Source organism: Brienomyrus brachyistius, chromosome 2, assembly GCF_023856365.1.
Source record: "Brienomyrus brachyistius isolate T26 chromosome 2, BBRACH_0.4, whole genome shotgun sequence".
Lineage (NCBI taxonomy): Eukaryota > Metazoa > Chordata > Actinopteri > Osteoglossiformes > Mormyridae > Brienomyrus > Brienomyrus brachyistius.
The window spans coordinates 20,607,497-20,629,156 of NC_064534.1; the positions used below are offsets into that span (position 1 = coordinate 20,607,497).

Consider the following 21,660-nt stretch of genomic DNA (forward strand, 5'->3'; position numbering starts at 1 on the left):
CGCTGTTCTAAATTAGCCACAGGCTGGCTAGCTGCTGCGTTAGCTAGTGTCATTACTGCCATATTAACCCTGGCGTTTACTTCGGTGAGTTTACTAGCATTACCTGTTTACAACATTCGCGGTGCTCGACAAAAACGGCGACGTCTGACCGACCGCGCCACCGTTATCGTCATGTTCTGGTCTGGCTAGCATGAGAGCAAGTCGTCTGGTTACGTTAACCGTGAAAGACTCGCTGTTGGTGTGCTAATAACGACGTAACCAGCCATCTCTAGCTGGCTGTCAGTAATGTGTAGGTGACTGTTTACGATACCGATGTGGAAATTTATCTCTTATGTTTACGATGTGTATCCCATTTGTTACGATTAACTGGACTCATCTAACAGTAACGTTAGTGGGGGGCTTCCGGCTATTAGGTTGTTTATTCGATTGTGTGAAATTATGAAAGCCGAGCTTTTTTCATCCATTTCACTCAGTGTTTAGGTTTCATGTTTTGGTTTATGGTAGCCAGCTTAGTACGCCGTGTCGGCGTGCTTGTGTCATACACTATGTATAAATACGTAACGCATTATCGCGTGTGTGTGTATTGGTGTGTTGTGTTGGTCTGCAAGTCTGTTTTTCTCCGTGTGTCTTGTGTGGTAATGTGTCTCTGTGTCAGTCTGTATTCTGTTTGTGTGTTTAGTGTGTGTTGTGCTCGCGTACGTGTGTGTGTGCGCGCGCGTGCGCTCTTGTGCGTGTATTTAATGTGGTCGTAGCGTTATTTTGGAGGGCATCAGTGGCTCTTGCAGGTCCCTTGGTTCAATGGGGGGGGGGTGTCATTTCTTAACTACTATTTGCATGCAGAATCTTGGAGTCAGTTTTTAAATTGTTGACATTTAAAACATTAGTCCCTTGCAATTTAATTTTATGAAATTGCAACTGTGGTGGCCTCCTTCAGGCTAAAGCTAAGGGAGTGAGTTTGGAGGATAACATACTTTCCAGAAATGTTGGTGTGTTACCACATATATCTGTGGAGGTAGCAGGTGCCGTAGGAGTGCGTATCGCAGAGCATTTTCTGTTATCATTGTATTAGGGGAAAATGGGAGTTCTTGGATACCACCTGGCAAAGTGGGAATGAGGCCAGAACAGCGTTGTGGAAATTCACATGGCTCATTTTCAAGTATCGCTGTCAGTTATAACCCCTAAGTACGAGGCTGTAGTTGCAGAAGTTGATTTTGTAGTTAATTGTTATAGAGCTTTGGAAATTTTAATTTAATGTTTAAAGAGGCCCTGATGTCAAGCAGTCCATTAGGGAGGCTGCAGCACTCACCTCGGTTCAGGTACATGATTATGAATCAGGATGGTAATGCTTTTTATTTGTATGTTTGTTTGACCATTATAAGGACTTGGGGATTTAGGAAATGGACAGTGCCATGTACTGTGCATTGGGAGAGACAAGCACACCATTCAGACTGGACAATATATCAGAATATTTCTAATTTTTTGTGTATATAGGAGTTAATATCTTTAATGTTAGAATATTTTTGTGGCAAAAATCTTGTTTTATTCTTCATTGTGGGAATAAATGGCTTTAGATAATGTTTAATGTGTAAGATTTTTCTTTTTTGGTGGTGGTTGATTTTTGATAAATTAAAATATTGATGTGTTCTGAAAGTTCATGATTGCAGACTGCTGAAATTCTGTGAAAATGCACATTAATGGCAGAGAGAGAGAGCCATATTACTGAACAGTGTATCTAGGACACATTTAAAATCTAAAACCAAGCCAAATAACACAGCTGTTTCAGATAATATTGCTTTTTGTCAACTTTCTGATTCGTATGCATTTTTAAATCATCAAATGCCATTTTTTTTTCTCACCAAATCCATGGTACTGGTGACTAACATTGATAGCATTGGACATTTTTTAACTATCCTTAGAAATTTTGCTGTAGATTCCAAATAGTATCTCATTTTGTGTTGTGACCTTGCCTATGTCATGAATGAGTATTGTTTGTTAAGAGCTGTTAAAACAGATGTGTAAATTGTTTAGAAGATCAATTGTGTATTTGCTGTGTCATCACCTAAGACCAGTTTAACAGTGAGCAATGGTTCTCACATATTTCTCTGAAACCTTGGCTTTTATATGAGGAAATTTTCTGTAGACTGTGAAAGTCTTCTGTTCTCAATTCTCAAGATGGCCTTTTCAATTTTATGTCTGAAGAATCAATCTAAAGTAACACTAATTACTGCTTCATTATACCACTGGAATGTTGTGTCTGAAATTTATAACGAACTATCTGTTAAATGCATCCAAATTTTAGCATTGGTTGGTTATTGATTTCATCAGTGGCAGTGTATTGATTTTATCACCCCCTTAATTCTGTATTAATTGGTATTAAAGCTAAATTAATGGAAATAACTATTAATGGAATAAATGAATGGTAATAACCATTTCACTGATTGAGATAGAAGAATGCTTCTTTCAGAAGAGTCCTTTTCGAATACAAAGGTTGTTCAGATTTGCATTATGTAAGGGAAATGTCACTGCTAATAAATGGGTGAAAGTGTTTCAATAAAAGCAATTAAGATTACTTACAACTTCTGCCTGGGTTGGGACAGCTTCTTATGATGAAAAATATAGCATCTAGGGCTGCCACTAACGACTATTTTTTTTTTGTGTGAATTAATCTATCTACTATTTTACAGATTGGTCAGTTAAAATAAACGATTAATTGTCCTCCAGAAAATGAAAGAGACCATTTAATTTAATTTTATTTTGACAGCAACAAACTGTATGTTATTGCAGGGCTTTAGATAAGGGACACTGGCTATTTGGCACTATATGGACATTATTTTCACCCACAATTCAATAAGCAAATTAGTAGTATGCCTAAAATGTTAATGAGATGCGCATTGTGACACCCAAAAGTGAGTAATCTGTATAAATTCAGCATATTCTTATGCTTATTAAATTTGTTTAGCAGAGCACATCACATATGATTGTTTTGGTAAGTCATGGAAGCAATAAGCACTGAAGTCAAGAAAGGGAGAGCTCAGCAATCAGACATCTTTAAAAGAGGAGATATTGTGGATAATCAAGGTAAAAAGATGTTGGTGGTGTGGTGCTGCTTTTTGCTGATTAAAGTTCGACTTTTTTTTTTTGTAAATATAGTCTTCATTTTTATTTCAGTTCACAAATTATTTTCTTTCTAGTGTCTGTTTTTGTTGCCGCTTCAGTTTACGATAATGGCATTGGTCCCAATTAGGCCTATCACAATTATTTCATAATCGCCTGATTTGCGATTATTTGAACTCACCGTGATTGTTTCTTACATAATCATTAGTATCGTCTTCATTCATCTTTATAAAAATAGCTGGATGAGACAGAACCGTCATTTCTATTTCCACATTGTTTTGTACTGTGTAATGTTTGACTGACGTTTGTTTAATGACATCATCTCATTATGCTTCTGATCTGATGTATACGACCATCCCTATTTGAAGCTCACACCTCTGCGCATGCTTAGCATTACACTTCATGGCAAATTTCACATTTTCATGACCTGGCCTTATCCCGCCAGTATTTCTTTTCACTACTTCAGGTTCATTGATATGACAAAGAACTAGAGAAATGTGTGTTTTGTCCATTTATTTCTGATCCCATTTTGGAGTGATATAAACTGGATGCACATAACTGGCACGTGAGTATGAATTGGGTGTAAAGGGATACACCTGGCAATTTCTTGTTGTAGCATTGTAAATGCTTATTTATTTTATATGCGTTTGCGCTGTTATGAGAAGATATTACCATGCCTTTTAACCTTTATGTGGCTAATTTGTACTTCTTTCACTTTATAAAGTCTAAAATGTAGTAATTTCTTGTCATATGCACATAGCATAAATATGTTTTTTCATATAGGATTAAAGCATAATTGCATACCAGTTATGTGCATCTCTGTATACAAATATGGCTGAAACAAAACAAAATACACCAAACTTAATATTTCAGCTTAGAGTGAAAATCAAAGCTATTTCACCGAAGTATAACAAAGTACCATGTCATTGGATAGCAGCAATTTCAACTGATGGCAATATAATGGAACATTTCTGATATGGGATATTTAGGTAATAGTGTTTACTTAAAAACTGGAGATAAATGTCTGGAGTAAACACTTAAATCCATTTTCATTGCTTTTCATTTTTCTCAAAGGAAACATTAACAGCAGGGCTCTGTATTATGTTTCAGAAAGCCAGATTTCTTGCTTAGCCAGTAGGGATGTTACGATGCACTCAACTCACGATTCGATACAATTCATGATTCTGAGTTCACGATATGTTTTTCTCTTGATTTTTTTTAACAGAATGAGATGCAGACAAATTTATTCAAAAATATTCTTTTATCTTTCTAAATTGTGCAAAACGTGTCCTCTTAACAGTGCAACTAAAATTGAATAAAATACGGTTAAAAAAAATCCCAAATCAAGGTAAACAAAAACTAATCAAATAATATATTAATATTAACATATTATTAACATATAATACATATTCAAATAAATAAATGGTAATGCTTTACATTAACTGCACCTTCATAATGCTTTTATATTGCATTCATAAAACGTTCAGCACACCTTCATAATGTATTCAGAAATCATTCATAAACATCATGCATGTATACCTTTACATCAGGGGTGGCCAATCTTACCCAGAAAGCGCCACTGTGTGTGAAGGTTTTCACTGCGATTCCCTAATTAGATTACTAATTAGAGGACTGATTGGCTGAAGAGTCCACACACCTGTCTTTGAACAGCTGACCTAAAGGTTATCCCAAAAACCCACATACACACCGGACCTTTGTGGATGAGATTGACCACCCCTGCTTTACATCCTAACATCCCTTAACAGCTGTAATATACATTAATAACAAACATTATATAATAATAACAAACATTATAATTGTATAATGATGTAATATTTGTTGTGTATTTTAAAGCTTTTAAGGGATGTTAGGATGTTAAAGTGTACTTGCATGCTGGTTATGAATGTTCTATGAATGCATTATGAAGGTGCCCTGAATGTTGTATAAATGCATAATGAATGCATTATGAAGGTGCACTTAATATAAAGCGTTACCAAATTAACTAAGGCTTGCATGTGCAGCTTTTTAGTGTGGTTTGCCCTTTTAACAATCTCCACTCTGGCGGTGGTGAATTGAGCTCACTGACGTCGTAAAATCAAATGTAATATTTCACCAGTTTTTCTGTTTAGGAGTACTTCACGGTACTTTACTTAAGTAGTGATTCTCCACATCAGCCGGTTTAAATTGTCATACATTTACATTGATTTGTAACCGATTTGCGATTTGTTACATGCCTATTAGCCAGATAACTTGGCAGATGTAAGGTACCCAAGTTTAAATTACCCCAGACTATCTTAATTCCAATAAGTTATCAAACTTAGTTTGCTGTAAATGTACACAATATGATTTGCAGTAAAATGGCAGTCTGAGTAGATCAAGGCTAGGCAAAGTGCAGTATTGATATCGACAGTGTGCATTATGTCCATGCAATTCTCACGTCACAAGGACCACAATTAGGAATGCACCAATACTAGAATTGGTATTGGGTTTGATACCGTGCTTATGTCCTTGTATGCATCCTCCTCATAATATGCTGATATCATACTACACACATCCGCAATATCATTAAGGAGTAAAATACATGGGAGAAAATGTCTGTCGTGGATATACTTCACAGTTTGCAACAAAATTCAAAGCATACTGAACTGCATGCTGTGCTCTACTAAACTATCAAGAGGAAGTAGAAATCGCGTTTGTGCAACACTAGTAGTCTAAAAGCTAAATGCAAGAAAGGGTATGACTAAATTTCTGCCAGTAGCAATACTCTGCAACAGGAAAACATGCAGCAAACACTAGCCTGGAGAGAGAAAATGTTAAATAATAAACTTTGTGCAGTAAAAATAACAGAAGCTCTTACCAATATTGATCAGGTACAGTTTGATAGGTCTGGTACATGGACAGCATAATACTTTTTGAGCTGGTATGCGGTATAAAAAGTTTAAACTACTGCTGTAGAGGTATTAGAATGACATTTTAAAATCGTAATTAATCCACCAACTTAAAGAAACTAAAAACAATTATCAGCACCCTTCGGGTGAGAGGTCAGCTCTTTAGCAGATTGTGTGTATATTGTTTTGTTCAGGCTTTTACTTTTTTTTATTGCTTCGCTTGGTGTTGTGGTGGGGGGTACCAGAAAGTACCAGAAAGTGAGTATCGGTACTCGTACTTGGTCTGGAAAAAATGACATCAGTACATCCCTAACTGCAATAGTTAGCTGGATTGAGACCAGGCTTTTTCATACCTTCATATTGTCTAGACACTATCCTATAAACGCAGTTGGGATGGGTACAAGTACCCTAACTTGTACCGGTACTGGTACTGCACCCATAATTAATGGGAAAACAGATTTTTTTTTATTTAGCATCAGAACCTGGTGCAGTGTAAAAGTGCCCCAGGTCTGGAGGACAAGATAGAGAAGCATGATGGAGGTCAGTCCTGATATGATATGACACTTGTACATGAAAGAAAATATTAGGGCCAGATGCTTAGATTCAACTCTGATCCACAAGCTAACGATTAAATTCCGATTCAGCTTCAATCTGATGGGCATGAGATATTAAATACTACATAGCACCTTCCCATATTTGGCGAGACATTTAAAAAGCCTTAGAAAGAACACATATTTACGATTGCAGAGTCACTGGAAAAAAATTGTGAAAACCACTAAAGAGAGGCCAAGGGCTTTTTTGTGGAACACATGGGTATAGTTTCTTAAAAACAAAACCAATCTGTCATTTTTAGCTTAAAAATATGTATCAAAACATAAATTACAATCTTTTTATTTGAGGATCATTTGTATTGTTTAGGGCTGGGAATGGGCCCTGACTTCACAATTCGATTCAAAAATTGGATTTCATTTAAACAGTCTATGTTTAAGATACATTCACTAATGTGTGATCAAATATGTTGCAAAAAAATGTAAGACACAGCACTGTAGCATTAATATTGCAAAGCATCACAGTTGTTTAATATTACATTACAAAATAAGATAACAAAGAACAATATCATAATAATAAGCATGAAATTTGTTTCATAACATACCCATGAATTCACCAAAATATGTCATCCACACTGTTCCCTCTGCAGTTCTAGTGCCCAGCCAGAAATAACTAAATTATACCTCCAGACTTATAGTTGCTCCCATTTGCTTCAGTGCTACCCATGGCATTTGAAAACCAGATAATTAACAGTATTCACATGACTAACAGCAGGTCACATCCAGTAATATCAGTTTTCTCTTTATATTGTTTGCTTTTCTTTTGTTTTATTTATTTTCCTTTTATATAATGTTATTTTTCGTCATCTTAAGCTGTGTACTGAAAGACTGGGATGGCAATAAAGCTTTACCTGATTTGACCAGCTTGCATTCACATACTCTGAGTACCCCATTACCATTTACTGACAAAGTTTCCACCACTGAATGTAGGAATTATTTATTTTAGAAACCTGTGTTGTGTCACGGGTTAGTTCAAGCCAATTTCCTGAAGAAGAGCATGTTCAAAAGCATGAAGAGAATTTCTTGGTAATGAGAAACTTTTGGAAGGAGTTGGCATGAGTTGATACAGATGCTTTATAACCCTGGGAATATCTTTCCCTGCTGTATTGGTAAGCAGGGTAGGCTTGGTAAGCTTTACTTCACATTGTGCTTTTCATAGCCCCTTCCTTCAAACCCTTTCCTTGTCCTTTTTCCCTGGGTGGAAATACTGATTGTGATTTGTGAGTTACTGCTGTGCTGAGAAGGATAACAAGAAATGTATTATGTTCTGTTTCGCCACTAGACTGGTGAGAAAAGGTCCAGTGTGTTTCTGTTGGAGAATGGATGGTTAAAATGGCCACAGTCTATCACATTTTTTTTCTCTCACACCCTACTAACGATTTAGTTTCTCAAAATGTGAAAGGGTTACTGACTGAGCTTTTATTACCAGTAAAATCTCTGTTGGTATGTTTTGAAAAATGTCAGTGGTTTTGGAAAATGTGTCACACAGCAGTTAAGGGTGTTTTCATAAGACGAATGCATAGCATCAGTGCAAGAAGTAGGGCTGAAGCTAAAGTAGGACTTTCTCACTTGATGGTTAATCGGCTCTAACTGTAGAAATTACAGGTGGAAATCGGCGGTGACCGCCCAAATTAAGACATACATATCGAATCGGCAAACATGTATGGATTATATATATATATATCGCAATTTTTAAGCAGATTTTCCTGAAGAGCATTTCAGGTCTACATTTAAAGTAAAGACAAAAGCCATAGCAGTACAATGCTACTTGTGTTTGTTGTGTGCCTTTCAGTTACAGCATTTCCATTTTGGAATGTGCAGTGAAACAATACGCTTCTTGACATGGGTGAAACCTAAATTCGCAAGTTGATGTTCAGCATAGGAAACATTATGCTAATTGTGGCTTTGACTTGGTTACAGCTGGTGCTGGAAACGTCTGAGACCCTCCCACATAACTAAAATCAGTAGTTTAGGAACATTTTGGCTTCCCAATAAATTATGACCAACACCCAGGAGAGAGAGAGTAGTTGATAAGATTAAATGTCTGACTGTGTTATACTGAACTCGGATATTTTTCTCAATGTATCCAGCATGCTAACCCATATCTGATGACATCATCCTAGTGTGTGCTTTTGCCAGCAAATTCAGACTGGGCTAAAAAAATAAGTAATGCTATGCATGATTTTGCCTCGATTTTTCCACTTGCCGGAAGTTTTTCGCAATCGGCAACAAAAAGCCCAGATTGGAGGCAAATAGGTGTTTGCTTCATGCTGGCAAATTGACGCTCAAACACTATTCATTGAAAGTCGTAACCAGATAGTCGTTCATGCGTTGCAAACACCGGTCAGATAACTGGCGGGTTAAACATCTGGACCTGTTGGTAACTCCAAATCCCGTAATGTGAAAAAGTGTTGTGACTGGCAATGAGTGGGGCAAAAAGCTATAGCAAATGACAGCGCAAAACACTGGGTGAGGTGCAACCTGAAGGAGCAAACGGTGTAAATAGTCTGATTTATTTCAGAAACTGTTCTTAGTGTTGGGAAGAGGTACAGAGATATTCAACGAAAGTTTACATTTCATACACTTACAATTAGTTGTGTCTATAGATTGAAATGCAGGAATAGTCTTTGCACTTGCTTAATCATTCATGATAGCATTGCACCAAACATGCTCATGTCTGTAACTGGGCAAATATATTAGCAGTACCAAATGTGAACAACATATTTCAGTCACCCCTGTTTAAATTGACGGTGGTTAGAAATCAATTTTTTTAACTCACAGCGATATTAAAATCACAGCGATATTGTAGCATCACTGTATTTAAACAGTTAAAATATATAATTACACATGCATTATGTTTATTTAGATTAAATACTTTCTGTGTATTTGTTTTTAAACTGCTTACCTTTTCTAAATGACCTGATCCGAGTGTCCTTTTTTATTTCTTAAATGCATCCTTTTTTATTTATTGCAGTGTTCTACAGAATATTTATGTTCAACTGGCAAAATAAATAATATTTAAACTACAATTAATGTTATGATGTCTTCACATCTCAGTTTGGAATAAAAAGGTGGTTTGACAGTGATTCATATCATGATATATATCGATATCGGCTGATATGGGAAAAAAAATTCGTGAAGATTTTTTTTCTATATCGCCCAGTGCTAGTCTTATGTGTTTCTTGATGCGCTTCATGAGATGTCACCAGCATTGACCACTGATACCAGTGGGTAACCAGAAGACGTTGTCAGGGATGGCAGTTGAAAGGTGAAGTACCTGTAAAAAATAAGATTGTAAATAGAGAAATTGTTTTAATGGGCTTAATACTTCTCATTAGTGAAGGTGTTAATTAATGGTGTGTTTAAAAAAATCATTCTTGACTTGCGCCAGCAGAGTTGCCAAGTTGAAAGTTTTTAACGCAGTTTGCCTTGTTTAAAAAGATGCATCCGTTCCATTTTATTGTATTCCATTCAGTTTTTAGGGTTGAATATTTTTCTGTACATTTAATTCAATCACAGTAAATATTAACACTTATTTCAATTTATTTATTTTTTTATTCACCTTTATTTAACCAGGCAAGACAGATTAAGAACATGTTTCTTATTTACAACTGTGGCCTGGAAAGGGCAAAGCCTTTAAAAAGAAATGTAAAATAATGTAAAATAAAACATTTTAAGAAAAATACATATATACAATATAAACAAGTTTACGAAAGGAAAAGAAAATAGAAAAAATAAATAATAATGATAATAGTAATAATAGATAAATAAAGAAAGAAATGAAGCGAGAAACAGTGAATATGTTGCATATTTACGGAAAAATGTCATAAAATATTATATAAACAATAAGAATGTTGGAGCAGCAATGAAAAGAGCAGCAGTGAGTTGGAGCAGCTAGTCTAAATAACAGCGACACACGTCTTTATAATAAGCTGAAATCCGAGATTGGAAAGCTGATTTATGAATGAAATTATCCAGTTTTAACATTTTCTGCAGGTCATTCCAATCTCTAGCAGCAGCGTTCTGAAAAGACGACAGGCCAAATGCAGAAGTAGCCTTAGGAACTGTCAACAGAATCAAATTAGCAGATCGAGTATTATACACAGAAGTAGAAAAGTGTAACAAATCCTGTAAGTAAGGAGGGGAAAAACCAACGAGAGTTTTGTAAATAATCATAAGCCAATGGATTTTACGGCGGGTGTACAATGAAGACCAGTTGAGAGAAGAATACAGGGTACAATGATGGGTTTTAAAAGGGGCATTTGTTATGAACCGAATGGCAGAATGATAAAGAACATCGAGCTTCTGAAGCAGGCCTTTGGATGCTGATCTGTAAATAACATCACCATAGTCAAACATGGGAAGGATTGTCATTTGAACCAGAGTTTTCCTTGCAGATGATGTAAATGCAGAACGCATTCTATAAAGGAACCCAAGTTTTAATTTGATCCTAGACTGCAAATTGTCAATGTGTTTTGAAAAAGATAGAGTATTATCCAGCCAAATTCCCAGATATTTGTATTCAGTAATCTGGTCCAGTGGTGTCCCGTCTAGGGAACAGATACCTGGAGAGCTTGATGGAATATGACCTTTTTTACCGAACCACATAACTTTAGTTTTGGAAGTATTTAACTGGAGGTGCAAATTGGAAAGAATCTGTTGCAAACTATTAAAACTAAGTTGGAGTTGCTGCAAGACTGTAGCAGGGGAAGGACCTGTAGAATAAAGAATTGTATCATCAGCATAAAGATGGATAGATGAGTCCGTAACCGAATTAGCAACAGTGTTAATATAAATAGAGAAAAGTGTAGGTCCAAGTATTGATCCCTGCGGGACACCATTGGTGACTGGGAGAGGCTGGGAAAGGAGTAGTTCAGATTTTACAGACTGCACTCTGTCGGTAAGATAATTGGAAAACCAAGACAAGGATTTTTCAGAGATGCCTGTGTCATGTAGCCTATCAATAAGACGTTTATGATTGACAGAGTCAAAGGCCTTGGCCAAGTCAATGAAAATAGCAGCACAGTATAATTTAGAATCCAAAGCAGAATAGATATCATTTAAGACTTTAAGAGTAGCTGTTATACACCCAAACCCAGTTCTAAATCCTGATTGAACAGGTGATAAGATATTGTGTGCTTCCAAATAATCGGTGAGTTGACCATTTACAAGTGTTTCCAGAACCTTGGAAATACATGGCAAAACAGAAATAGGCCTGTAACAGTTGGGATCTGACCGGTCACCACCCTTAAAGAGAGGAAACACTAACGCTGACTTCCAAGCACGAGGAATTTGCCCTGTGCATATAGACAAATTGAATATATCTGTGATTGGAGTGGCGATAATGGAAGCAGCCATTTTGAAAAAGACAGGATCCACCTCGTCAGACCCAGCAGATTTATTGGAATCCAACCTAAGCAATTCATCCAGAACCTCTTCCTCTAAAAAAGCCCGCAAGGTGAAGCTATGAGAGGAGGACGGAAGTATTGTAAGATGGGGGAGACTTGGAGAAGATGCATTAGAGCAGTTACTAAGATAAAGAGGCGATGAAGCAGAATTTGGAAATTCAGAGATTAGTCCAGAAGTTATAAAGTGCTTATTGAGGAGCTCCAACATACACTTCTTATCTGATACTACACAGTTCTCTAAGTAGAGTGAAGTAGGTAACTTACAAGATGGTTTATTTTCCATCTCCTTTATCGTTTTCCAAAATTTAGTAGGATCAGAGCTACTAAGAGAAAACTGCTTCTTAAAATAGTCTGTTTTAGCCTTGCGAACGGCTTGTAAGGATTTATTTCTGAATTGCTTAAAAACCAAACTATCTGCTGGGGATCTAGAGTGTCGTGCCTTGCGCCAGAGAATATTTTTTTGTTGTAAAAGCATAGAGAGCTCCGGGGTAAACCAAGGACTATGCCGATCCTTAACTCTAAGTCTTTTCATCGGGGCATGTTTATCAACAATAGCCCTGAAAAGTTTGTAAAATAAATGCCAGGCCTCATCTACCGTTGGAACCAGCCTGATTCTTGACCAATTAACATCAGCCATGTCATGTAGAAAAGCTTGGTGATTGAAGTTTTTAAAAGCACGTTTGCAACAGAATCGAGTTGGTTTCTTGATGGAGCAACCATTTCGAACACATGCAATAAAACAGTGGTCACTGATATCGGAACAAAATACCCCAGAGTTATACTTGTGAGGAGAATTAGTTAGAATAATGTCAATCAGCGTAGCCTTGTTTGTAGATTTGGTGTCATACCTAGTGGGGGAGCAGATAATTTGATGCAAGTTTAATGCATCGAATTGTTGAATGACTTTATCGGGTGGTTTGATCATGTCCCAGTTTAAATCACCAAGAAGCACGAATTCAGTTTTGATCAAGGGCGCCAGCACACTGGACAATGTCGTTAAAGTGCAGGCCGGGGCTGAAGGAGGGCGATAGCACCCAGCCACTGACAGAGTGAAATTGTTAGTGAATTCAATGTTTAGAACAAGCAAATTGTTTGGGAACAGACTTAGATAGTGCAATTGAGCACTTAAGGTGTTCTTTGATATAAATTGCCACGCCGCCACCTTTAGAGGACCTGTCCTGTCTAAATAAGTTGTAGCCAGATAAGTTTAAATCAGGATAAGAAATAGACTTTTTTAACCAGGTTTCAGTGATTACTAGGAATTCAGGATTTGAGATCTCTACCCAAATCTTTAAGTTGGCCATCTTTGATAGGAGGCTTCTCGAGTTTATATGAAGAAACCCCAGGCTCTTTCTGGCACAGAAGTCATTAAAGGACAGGTCATTTAAGGCTGGGTCAGGACCGGGATTAGCATGCACGTTGCCTGAAATTATGAGTAAAAGAACAATTAGAGCTCGGCCTAGCGATTTTAGAAAACCACATTGTCTGTACTTAACCCTTGATCTTTGCACGCAAGATGGTAACTCAGCAGATAGACACAAGTAACCAGGATGGATAGATACTTTATCCCGAACGATGTATCGAATACTAATCAATTGCAAAACTAACTGACAACACATCAGGATATGGCTCGGCGATATATATCAGGTTTTTATGATATATCGATATTGTTTATATCGATATAGTTTGTTGCTTTAAAATTATATTCATAGCACCGCCACTTTGCCTGTTTCTCCGCACCCTGTCTGTCTTTTACAAAACTGCACCCTGCTCCCGCCCCTCTGCCTCTCTGAACAGAACCCACCCCTCCCACTCACTCACTCACAAGTCCTGCATGCAACAACAACATGGAGACAGGCACTGACACAAGGCAAGCTAGCGAAGAGGAGCTGGGGGTTGTTTCACGAAGCAGGATTTCATGTTTAGCCGCATAACTTGTCAGATTTAAGGTAGTCTGAGCAACATTTAAGTGAACGATTATATAGACCATTTAGCCCAGGTTACCATAAATCCAACAAGTTATCCAGCTAAGCAAGAAATCCTGTTTAGTGAAATTCCCCCTGGTTAGTAAAATAATATATACCGGTGTTCTAACATTTCATCCTAACCTATGGAAACGTCCTACCTTTGGGTACTGCGCATGCGCACAATGAAATCAAGCACCTTTTCTCGTGCTTGAAGAACCGCCCATGGATCTATCCTACCTTGCGTTGGAGTTATGGCTTATTTCTGCATTTTCACTGTTCATACACTTTAAATATTTTAAATATTAAATACCTCGTACATTGATAACACCTTTCTGTCAGCATCACACTGATTTACTATGCTGTATGTCGAAATACCTATATTTTAACACTTAATCTTATAAGGTATTTCAGACATGCAGTGCCTGCTTACATTACATTAGGCCACTTAAAAAAAATTGGTTCTCGTCCCCTCCCGACCTGCCGAAATGCCTCCGACCCGAATTTTTTTTTTTATTTCGTTAAAATCGTATGGAAAATGCCCAAGAATGACGAAATTAGAATTCCCCGCACATTCCACATCGACGATTGATCCACATTGTGTAATCCTAGTCTTGGAATGGTTTCATGAACCTAAATTTGTCTCTACCTGAGATGGGCTGGTGCAAAGATTTAAATCTGGGAAAGTGATGTGGTACATGTTCTTAAGTACTTGTTTGTAGAGTTGCATTTCCTTGTTCAACCATTCAGGTTCCTGTATTTTGTAAATTCCTCATGTTTTAACATGTTTTAATACACTTTCTTTCTAGATATATATTTTAAAATCTTGGTTGTTCATTTAGAATGGGAATGACAAACAGAATATTGGTTTCAAATAGTATCATTTTTATATTCACGAATGAAACATCAGCATAAAGTATCCAAATCCATAGTTGGGAAGGCATTTATGAGATACACATGGATCAAGGATTTTACATTCTTGTATTTTCTTACATTTAATATATTTGAAACGCAACAAACTGGAAGAACTGAGGAGGCGTACTAAGTAGGTCTGCTCTCTTCGGTATTTATTTTCAAATATGTATTTTCTTACATATTTGAAAGTCCAAACAGTCAATCAAAATTTGTAAAAAAAAAAAAAAAAAAAAAAAAAATCCCTCCCCCCTACCCACCCCCTCCAAAAAAAAAGGACGAGAACCAATTTTTTTTTAAAGTGGCCTTAGTTCGTGATTTTTAGACAAGTTTTACATATTTTATGGATTAAACACTTTCAGTTTCAGCCCATAAAAATGACAATAACATTTTCGGTAAAGTAGCCCCGATCGATAGATACATCTGTTGAAATGCAGTAAGGCAGGACAAATTGACATTTTTGAGCCATTTTTTCATGTACACGTACAGCTGTCTGAATAAAAGTGCCCGTGTGACATTGAGGATATTTGGCTCTGACTTGGAACTGTCTATTTGTTATTACTTTATGGGAAAACAATATTGAGATATATATCGTACATCGTGGTTCAGCTAAAAATATTGAGATATGATGTTCGGTCCATATAGCCCAGTCCTAAGATATAATTGTTCCGATCTTCAGTATGTACTTTCTGTACATGGAGGCTAAGTCACTGTGTTCACTGCGATCTAAGCCCTTGTGTAAAATCTCTCTGAGACATTTCTTTCGATATGTGGAAGTATGGGAGGTTAAATCAGTGACCATGCAGTTACTCACATCACACGAACCATTTGTATATTTTGAGCAGGTCACCCTCATCCTAGTTATAGATTATGCATCTCATTTAAGGACGGCACAATTCCGAGGGTGTTTAAGACACTTTAGGTGTTTCTTCCACATGCTGCTTTGAGGAAATAAGGTGTTATCATGAGGGTCTGTTCCTGCATCTGAGGAATAATCATTAAAATAGCAAAATTTGATAAATTTTTTTTCGTATGACAGGGTAAAAATGTTTTAGTGAAACCTCAACTCCCTGCGCAAAAATGTGCGTTTACAGAACTGAAAGTAAGAAAATCTAGTTGACTGGTGAAATGAGAATTGCATGTGTACAACATGCAATGTTAGTATTAATATTCGACCGGCCCTATAATATACTACAGCCATTTTTCGAATTCAATGCAAAATGCACCGCCTCACGCTGTGATGTCGTTCAGTGCTGGTACCAGTTTTTATGCCAGTGGAAAACCAACACCTTGAAATGCCATACTTTGGTACCTTCTTGAACTACCAAAAGTAAGATACCTGGTGCAATGGAAAAGCACCCTGTAAGGAGAAGGCATAATTATGGGGAAAAGTAGTTTTGATTTGATCCAGCTGATGTAATGCAACACAGAGAAACCATTGTGATTTAGAAATGAGATCACATAGACGTGTAAAGCGAGATCTGTTGTTTTTTTTTTTTTTTTTATGATTAATTTTCCAGCCCGAGTTGCTAACAGGAATGTTCAAAACCACTTTTTTTTGGTGATCCAATCCATTCAGGAATTATATCTTCCAGTTCCAAATCCCAATCCAATCTTCTAATAAGTAAATATAGTAGGCGTCGCTGCATTCTTCATGTGTGTTAGACTACAGCAAAATCGCGAGGCTTTCTTATGATATTTGTACAATTGCCTAATTTAGATTCTTTGTGTTGCACGATAAATTACAGGTAGCTGTTGGGCAACTTTGTTTCCAGTTTAAAGAAAATCTACATGGCTGACATCTCGATAGTTTGTAGTTTCAAGCCATGTGCCTCACGCTTACTAAGGAATAGAATCTTGATAGAATCTTATCTGCAGAATTGATGTAAATTAGATGGATGTGGGAAATCAAATAAATTGGGCCATGGTAGCTGATTCCTATCAATTAATGCTCGGATCGCTTCTGATTCTGATATTGGCTTGAGACACCACTGGTTGCCAGTTCATCACAGGGCACACACACAATATTGCTAGTTTGTGAAACCTAATATCTATGGACTACAGGAGGAAACTGGAGGACCCACACAAATTCCTCACACACAGTAGTTCACCAAGATTCAAACCCTGGTCCTGAAGTGCTGCCCTCCGAGTTGCCATGCTACCCTGCAATCTGGTTTAGTCTTTGTGTATCGTATTTACTTTGAACACATAAAGAGTGTATGAATCAAAGCATCAGTGATAAATTAAGATTATGCTGTTGACATACACTTGACTCATAGAACAGATAGAATGCTTTTATTGTCATTGTACTGGTAAAAAGATAAATTAAATTCAATCCTGGTATATTCCATCTTTGTCTGCTATTGAGGCAAACAGAGGTGAGAGCAAATGGTTTAACACCTTTGAAACCGAGACCAAAACCGCGATTGAAGTATTCACGATCTTGTGCCGCAGTTCCAGAAGAGAGAGCCGCGACATCCCTCTCCCTAAACCACTGCTAGCGCAGCAGGAGTATCCTATTGAGGTCTCGTTATATTACTAATGTTACAAAACTTTGTTTCATTTCACAATTAACACTGTAGCGCATTTAAACCACCAAATTATTGTTCTGTTTAAAGTTAGGGTCAGCTGTATATTTTGTAAATATTACACATTACATCTTTGTCTTCCAACTATGTGAGTATGTTATTTTGGTGTAATCCATGATCAAGTGATCACACCAGCATTAAAACCTAAGATAGTTTCATTAGCTCGACATAGATAATAATCCTTAGATTGCAGACCCCCTGACACATTAAAGTCAGTAGTGGGAACATTTTGGTTGTCCAGTTTATTTTTGGCTGGTCTTGAGAAGTTTGTTTTTAAATTCATTTTCGTTTACGTGTAGTTATTGCACGTGAAGTTAATCTACCATGTTCTTTAGTGTTCTTCTCTGTGTGGTTCCAAATTTTTCCCCATTCTCCCTTATTCCCCCGCCCTCCCAAAAAAACAGAAAGAATAAGGTGGCTCACAAATTAAGGTCTGAATCGATCTGTGAACTTGGAGAATCATTACACCCCTAGTGAAAACAGAGTGCTGGGTTCAAACACATTATCCTAACATAGCTTATAATATTTGGAGCCTAGGTTCTTCAGCCATAACCTCTTCCGGGCTTTTCTTAAAGAAATGTGACTGTAGCTCCAGCCTGCTCTCTCTCTGGGTCTTCCTCTTGCGCCTCTTGGCAAGCTGCCCTAATGGTCTACTGCTCCATTTAACAGTGCATTGGGTGTGCGGATGGTCACATTAGTTTTCTTCATCCAAGAGAACGAATCGCATCCACAGCTGATGAAGACTTCATAGCTTTACAAGTACAGTAAAATCCAGTTATAACGGACTTCAAGGAACATGGTAAAACAGTATGTTATATCCAAAGTCCGTTATATCCAGAGTTGCTGTATGCCCAGAACATAACTACAGGACACCATTTATTCATGACACACCCCAGCAGATACACTTGTCTTACAGATTATTATATTGTACATGTATTAATCCAACTTTACCTGACCAGATGTGTGACTTAATAATCCCGACTACGTATCTGCGCTGGATATCACTGTTACGCCATGTGTCTTGTAGGCGGAGCCTACATGTCGGTTATAGCCAAACAAAACTACAGCTAAAAGCAGCCCTGGGAACCAAATTGTTTGTCCGTTATAAGCAAAATTGTTATATGCGAATCCGCTATATCCAGTGCTTTTTCTGCATGTTGTTAAAGGCGCATGGACCAGCAGACCTCTTCCATTATAGACGATATTCCGCTATAAGCGAATCCATTATAACGGGATTTTACTGCATTTAAGTGTTCCTTTTTCTCACTTCTTGCTTCCCTTTGCTGCAGTTACCCTTCAGTTGACATTCCTTTAGTCTAAAATGAAGTTTAGTCTAAAACTTCAGAAAATTGAGGAAGGTGTTCAGCGAAGCATAACAGTGTTGGGGGGGTCTATGTTTATTTAAGTGTGAAGCTGTCGGACAGCCAACGTTTATTCCTTTCATGCAGAAAATGCATCTCGTATACTCATTGAATAACAAATTGCCCAATGGACTTGAGATCAAACACTGTTTCTCAAACAAACTGTCATTTGCCAGATAAGTAATCTGTAATGTCTGCATGGTACCAGTGAGTTGGCTGTAATTACCAAACTAGCTGTTTAATGTAATTTATTAGTTAGTTGCCCTTTCAAAGAAACATGCGTTTAAGGCTGGGTAGTATATCGACTTTTTACAGTATATTGATATATTTCCAAATGAGATTTGGACTGTCACTATCGATTGTATCAATAATCAAGTAATCTACCAATTTAATCTAATAATTCATCAAGTAATCGTTTATAATATACATTATAGTTGATGCACACTAAGTCACAAATGCTGTCCATTTATGTACTCTTGTTCACTTATACAGTGGAAAGAAAAGTGGGGAAAAAAAGCCATGCACACACAGGAAGAACATACAAACTTCACACAGAAAACGGCAGTGTGCAGCGCCAGAGCTACCCACTGCCCCACTGCGCCACCCTGGCAGATGTGATGTTCGATGTTTATATTGACATGAGATATCTTGCACATGCAATTGTCACATTGCAAGGACTACGATAGTCTGCTAGGTTCAAATCATCAATAAGTCGCACTAAAACATTTTTGCTCTGAGGAAACAAAACTTAGCAAGCTTTGCATTTTTGTAATGATTGTTTTTTTTCTACATCAGACTTATTTTAACATAAACTAGATAAAGTTTGCTGCCACTGACTCTGCATGGGTTGTGTATGCTCTGTCTGAGACACTCATAATCATTCCTGTCCTTGCTGTTCTTATAGATGCTCGTTTGTGTGAAATTAAACAAAAATAAGTTAAGACTGGGTGCCAGACTAACTTTTTGCATTGGTTGCACTGATGCGCCTGGATGTGTTTCTTAGACCATCATTTCTGAAACTATATTTGTAGATGTTTTAAAGTTGTTTTTATTATTGATAATAAATTTAGCTTGATAGTATAACCGACATGTTTTATTAGAAAAAACCGAGGTCATTATATTTGGTCCCAGTGGTGTTCCTGACACTTGTGATTTGGACCTAGGCATCTCGGAACCATTTGTTACGGCAACTCTGATGAATCTTGGCTTCAAATTAGATAATTATCTTAAACTAGATGCCCAGGTAAATGCAGTAAAGGTTTCATTCAATTAAGGCTCCTCTCTAAAATTAAGCCATTTGTAACTTTTAATGTCTTTGAGAGGGTTGTTTATGCTTTTATTACAACACGCCTTGACTATTGTAATGCTCTTTATGCCGGCATCAGTCAGGCTTCATTTAAAAATATAAGTTTTTTAAACGTATTGTTTCAGAAACACTGGTCTGAAATGGCAGAGACCTGCTCCCTTCTCTGCCTTTGATTGGCTCTGACCCTGACAAAAAAAAAACAGACCTACGAAATATTAAGTGCACCAAGGAAAAAATGTAGTCACTCGACAGATATTTGGTTGCATGTGTGACCAAATTGGTCGCACTCTTGAGCCTTGTAAGAAGAGAAAAGTGAACAGAGATCTGGTCACAAAAAGATATGTCTTCTGGTTTATGGAAATATGTTGTATTCCGTAGAGAAGATGATATGCAAAAGCAAGTTATTTGTTGGCAATGCTTTGTCTGCTGGCACAACTCACTGGACCACCAACTTATTTGACCTACTTGAAGATAAGTTCTGTTTGACTATGTAGTTCATTTTTTACTCTAAATATCACAAAAACTTCAAATATCCCAAAGTTAACTTTTGTCCAGTATCATTTAGCCCTAAAACACAAAACGCTTACAAAAAAGAAATATTAATTTGTTATATCATGTATTAATTTGCTTCCTAAAATTCATATAATGAAAAAAAAAGCCTAATCCTAGAGGCTAAGTGCACTTTTCCACCACACAAAGTACCATACTTCTGGTACTTTCGCTTTTCTGGTTGACTTCTGGTTGAGTGCTAGTACCAGACGTTCCAGTACTAAAAGATCGGTTGCATATTCAACACTTGAAATGCTTTCTTTGTTGATTGGTTATGCAAATAGCCTGCCACTGAAACACAATACAAATGCTGAATTTCGAAAACAGTGATGAACAAAATTTTTTTAAATGAATTAAATGCGATCTGGTCAGAAGAACAGATACAAAAGAAGATCAGAATTGCATTACAAGAAAGTGTTTTGTTTAATATTGTATGTGATTTTTGTAAATATATCAATGTAATTTTTGTTCTAATACATATTGGGGTATTTATAAAGCAAAAAGAAGTTAATAAATTTTCCACAAACCCGACTAGGAGTACTTCAAAATGGCAAGCATGAAAATGATTATGATTCTTGGAGAATGCACTCATGCAAAAGCAGTGGAGATATACGTTTTAAACTGATTTTTAAACGTTTATTGGATAATCTATGAAAGGAATAATAATTAAAATTGCAAAGCTAGCCAAGAGATTTTTTTCTATGACAGTAAAAATTCTTTAGCGGAACTTAAAACTCCCTGCACTATAATGTCCGCATACACAAATGAAAGGAAGAAAATGCCTGATCTTAATCTGACTAGCAATGTAAGAATTGTATGTGCATAATATGCGATGTTCATATCAATATGGCTCATCACCCAGCCCTGTAATGTACTACAACAATTTTTGTAATTCAGTACAAAATACCCCGTCATTTTCATGCTTGCCCTTTTAAAGTACTCCGAAACTTGCGCATTAGAAA

At 36.9% G+C, this 21,660-nt stretch overlaps 1 protein-coding gene across 1 annotated transcript in view; it reads left to right on the forward strand.

The window, feature by feature from the left end:
• LOC125713046 (signal peptide peptidase-like 3) overlaps window positions 1-21,660 on the forward strand; it is a 44,289-nt gene that overhangs the window by 614 nt on the left and 22,015 nt on the right. The gene's annotated exons all lie outside the window — the stretch shown is intronic.